The sequence below is a fragment of the Leptonychotes weddellii genome, chromosome 6, assembly GCF_054177405.1.
Source record: "Leptonychotes weddellii isolate Sample4059 chromosome 6, ASM5417740v2, whole genome shotgun sequence".
Taxonomy (NCBI): domain Eukaryota; kingdom Metazoa; phylum Chordata; class Mammalia; order Carnivora; family Phocidae; genus Leptonychotes; species Leptonychotes weddellii.
In genome coordinates, this window is record NC_138374.1 from 93,207,375 (window position 1) to 93,212,425 (window position 5,051).

Consider the following 5,051-nt stretch of genomic DNA (forward strand, 5'->3'; position numbering starts at 1 on the left):
CAAGAAGATTTTTCCTGGGATTTTTCTAACCAGAGCTTGAAATTTTGGTTTCTGAGATTATAAGGATATAAGTCTGAAGCTACAGGTGGCCAGCCTTCATGTTGGAAATGCTGGTCAGAAAGAAACCAGCACACAGAGAGAAGCAGAGAGAAGAATCACAAGAAGAAATACCAGGAAGCATCACTGAAGTCCCTGGTACCAAGCACCTCTAAGGCTGTCCTTTCCACATTTTGGTTTTTTAAGCCAGTGTATTCTTTTTCCTTCTTTCCCTCTCTCCATGTCTCCCTTCCTCCCTTTTCTCTCTCCTTCCATCTTTTCTTCCTTCAAAACTTTATTTATTTGTGTATTTATAAAGGAAAAAAACACAGGAGTGTATTATTTCCATTGCTAAGGACAGGCCTTTGCAGGATGGCAGACTAATTTCTGACAGCAGGGTGGAGGCCCCTACTTGCCATCAGTGAGTGGGTTCTGGAGGACCATGATGATTGAGTCTCTTCACAGGAGCATCTTGGAGATGTAGGGGTCCATGTTGACTGGCTTGGACTTCTTACCTTTGTTGTTCTTGGGGACCTTGGTCTGAATCACCTTCACATTCTCCAGCACTGTGTTGCAGTGCTTGTCAGTGGCTTTCACACAGCACAGGAGCTCCTTGTTATTGCCACAGTTCATGAGCCCTTAGGTAGGTGTTGTTCCTGACTGACTGTGTGAGCACGGAGAATGGATTTGTGTTAAACTCTTCCTCCTCCCACTTTTGCAGCTCCTCCAGGGTCCTCTTGCTCTTGGGTTTCTTGGGTAGGCTCATGGTGATGGTGGCTGTGCTCTCAGACCACTTGTGTCTCCTCTGTGTTGTTTCTGCTTCTAAAGAGTCTTATGCTAATTTAAATTACCTTTCTCTAGCTGGCAACCAAGCTAGAACATCTTCTCTGGCATATTGGCTGACTCACAGGTGATATGACTGTATGAATGAACAAATGACTGCTTGGCTGAATGAAAAACTGGTTTCTTGCCAAGGTGGACCATGGATTTCCTGTGATTTCTAGTTCACAGCAATCTCTTTGGGACCACATATTTTGGGGAAATAATTATGTACTAAATTGACTTTAATTATATCTTATTAATCCTTGTATTTAAAGAATAGTAAATTAATAATAAATAATGGTTCAGATTAATTGATTAGAATTTCAGAGTATATGGCTAGTCATGCCATGATCCCAGAATAGATAATAACTTAATCTTTGCATATTCAGGATTCTGCCTCATACTTATTCTGAGGACTGCAAAACTCTGCAAGACACATTTTAGGCTAGTGATTTTGAGCTTATCCTTGGGCTAGGAGATGTATATTTAAACAAATCTAGTGTATAAAAGGACAGAATTGGTTTGAATGTTCTGATCTCTATGAATGTTATGATCCCTCAAATCTGACTGTGAGCCCAGATCTTGCTTCCAACTGGGGAGGGGAGACAATGGTGGACAGTTCCTTCCATCAGCTCTCTTTCGTACTGCTCCCCTCTCCAATTCACAAAAAGGAGTTCTGAGGCTGAAAAGACCCACTGTAAAGAGGAGAATTGTCTACCATTGGCCTTGTCACAATCCATCCTTTCTGGGTAGTCAGCCAACCCATGCCTTAATTTATTTTGTGGATGATAATCTTTGAAGACTGTAAGTAAGTTACTGTCCCTCTCTTAGCTCATGGTAACTGAGCAAATACTTGCAACCTTTCCCTGGGTCTGAGTCCATGATGTGTCTCTCTGTGTGTATGTATGGATGTATTTGGAGATCACCATGTTCTTTCAATAATAAATGAGAACACCCTGCTCTAGGTTTGAAATGTTTGCCACTTTGCAATTTAATTAGAAAAAATAATCCTAAGATAAATGAGGATGTGTTTAGTTGCCCATGGATAAATGTACTCGAGTCAAAGGAAAAGTGACACCTTGGAAAAATTTCACATTTAGAAATATGTATATATATGCAGAAAGTTGTGAGGTTTTGTTAACTTAGTAAAAATAGGATAATTTACCAGATTTTTTTCCCTCCAATCCCTCCCCATTAGAAAAATTTCCTATGTGTTTTTTCATTTCCAGGTATTACTGTTTCAAAAATAAGAAAAAACTGGTATTAGGGACAAACCAAATTAAACGTAGTATAGTTCTACATTCCTAAACAAAAGAAAAAAGTGACTCTAGATCTGAAAGGAGACAAAATGAAAAAAATTCAGTTTCCTTATGTAGTTTATTTCCAAAATTTTTTTTACCATAAGTTGATTTTTAAAGAAAATTTATACCTCTAAATATGTGTTCGTATAGACATAACCAGTTGACTTAGTTCATGCCTGATTTATTAGCTTTAAACTGTCATACATCAGTAATTGCAATTTATGTCTATTTGTCTCAAATTTCTTTTGACCAGCAACATGAATTTGGAAAATTTCTGGCTTAGATTAGAAATACATTCTGTAGCCATGCAATAAATCAAATATAACCAGTTCTTGCTGGGGTTAACTTTTGATAATGACTCAATACCAATTTCCCCTAACCTATGTACGTGATAGCATAAATTTAAACCATGGTTACTGTTGACGTCAGCAATATTAATTGGCTAATGTCCTTGAGAAATCATCCTGTAGCAGCTCACTTAAAATATTGACGAATACATGCTTTACTTTGCTAATAGTCTGAACAAATTGGTTTTCTATTATAGTATATTAGTACTTGGAAGCCTGCTGGGCTAGCATTAACTGGCTATTGTCAACTGTACTCATTTCTAAATAATAACCATAAAATGTTTGATGCCTCAGACAACATGCACACATATATTATAAAATATAAAGGAAATAAATAAATACCCACTCGTAAGACTGAATCCAAAAGCTAAAAGCACAGAAGTGGCAGCAAAGCAAATTCCCAGAGTTGATGGAAAAGTCTTTTCTCACAGTTCTATTATCTCTTAAAAGATAGTTTTAATGTGGTTCTAACAAATTTATCTTCCTATATTTTTAGTGATCCCCTTACTTGTTTCTTTTAGTTTGAATGGCAATTACAAACAGAGCTTTGGAAGAGGAATGGTAGAGGTTTGTGAGAAAATCTATTATTGCTCCAGAATTCTTCTGTGTGAAGCTGCCCTGTCCCTTCCTTCCCCATCCCCATCCCTCAGGCCACTCTTCTCTAACTCCCCCAAATCAGATCCTCCTCTATTTCCAAATGGATGAAACACAAAACTACAGGAACTTAAAATGGGAGCAAACAAGCTAATAATGAACTGCTGTACCCCTTGGCATTTGTAAAACCTTTTCTTTCTTGCTAATGTAATTTTCCAACCAGACATGGGGAAGCCTTTCTCAAGGTTACATACAAATGGTTGTAGAAGAGCCCAGAGACTTCCATTTCATTCTTTGAAATAGAGAAGAGTGATTGCTTCCTTGACTTTGTGGCTGTGATCATTCTTTAAGTGGTTAAGTAAGAAACAACAACATGTCCCTGAAGGAGAGCTTCCTAATGGTTTTTCTGTGGCCCATTGCCCCTGGGGAGGTCACCATCACAGCAGGTCACCACGGTAATGCCATACTCTTCAGCTTTCCTCTGAACCTTTTGTGATAGTAACACCAACATCTCATTTATAAATTTAATGCACTGCAGCTTCACAGTTGCTAATAAAAGACAACCTTTTGTGGAATAAATGAGTAAAAAGTGATGAACATAGACTAGCATAACGAATCACTTCTGGTGTAAGTTCTGTTTTAAGTCTGGATGTAGCTCTTTTAAAAAATAAGCAGGGCTGGGCGCCTGGGTGGCTCAGTTGGTTAAGCGACTGCCTTCGACTCAGGTCATGATCCTGGAGTCCCGGGATCGAGTCCCGCATCGGGCTCCCTGCTCGGCAGGGAGTCTGCTTCTCCCTCTGACCCTCCCCCCTCTCGTGCTCTCTGTCTCTCATTCTCTCTCTCAAATAATAAAAAACCTTTAAAAAAAATAAATAAATAAAAAAATAAGCAGGGCTAACACTTACTGTTAAATGTAGGGATGATCTATTAAGCAACAACAACAAAAAAATGTGAGTTTTATTATCCACTTTCCTTCCAACATCTAATTCAAGACATGCTAGCTGTCCACACCATTCTTTCAGAAGAATGGTTTGAGAGCATTAAGATAAAGTGATGACACCTCAGACAAGGTTCTTGTCCATATTTCTTTACATTTAAATGATATTAGTGAAAGTGATTTTTGATATGGTACAAGCATCTATCACATAGCTATAAGGACAGAGTTGGATTAGTTGTATTCTCAGCCATTCTTATGCACTTACTCTTTCCCTGAAATGGTTAATACAATTGATATGATCAATTATTGATCATTTTTTTTCTTGGAAAAATTTTTTGTTGTTGAGTTATGCTAAATAATGTTCTGTATATTATTCTTAATAGTCTCCACCTCTGCCCTGTTTCACCCTTGATGAAATAGATACTGCATCTGGTCAACTTTTCAGGTAAAAAAAAAAAAATTCCTAGTTATGTTTTGCATAGGGTGGATAAAGTACTAGGGCAACAGTGCAGTCTCACCAGATAAAAAGTAGATCAGTCCTGTAGAAGGCTTGTGCATGGTATGACTAAGTTGTCTTTCTTACATGCAACTTATTTCACATCCAATTGAAGCATGATCTATTCTTGGAGTTCTTGAAGTTAATTATGTGGCTTCATTATTGAGAAGAATTTTTTCTTTTTTTAAGATTTTATTTATTTATCTGACAGAGAGCACAAGCAGGCAGAGCAGCAGGCAGAGGGAGAGGGAGAAGCAGCCTCCCCACTGAGCAGAGAGCCCAATGCGGGGCTCGATCCCAGGACCCCAGGATCATGACCTGAGGCGAAGGCAGATGCTTAACCAACTGAGCCGCCCAGGCACCCCAACATCTACTGCTTTTAAAAGTAGGAAGAGACAAATGAGCACTTGAGAAGTGATAGAGAAACCCATGGTTGTTGTACATCTTTTGGGGTTCCATGGCATCCCCTACAGATTTGGGGTGAGCTCTCTGACTCCGTAATCCTGTGTGTCTACTCT

General features: G+C 38.7%; 1 pseudogene; it reads right to left on the reverse strand.

The window, feature by feature from the left end:
* Positions 1–444: 444 nt before the first annotated feature.
* Positions 445–802, reverse strand: LOC102740054 (small nuclear ribonucleoprotein Sm D2 pseudogene; annotated as a pseudogene).
* Positions 803–5,051: the final 4,249 nt, after the last annotated feature.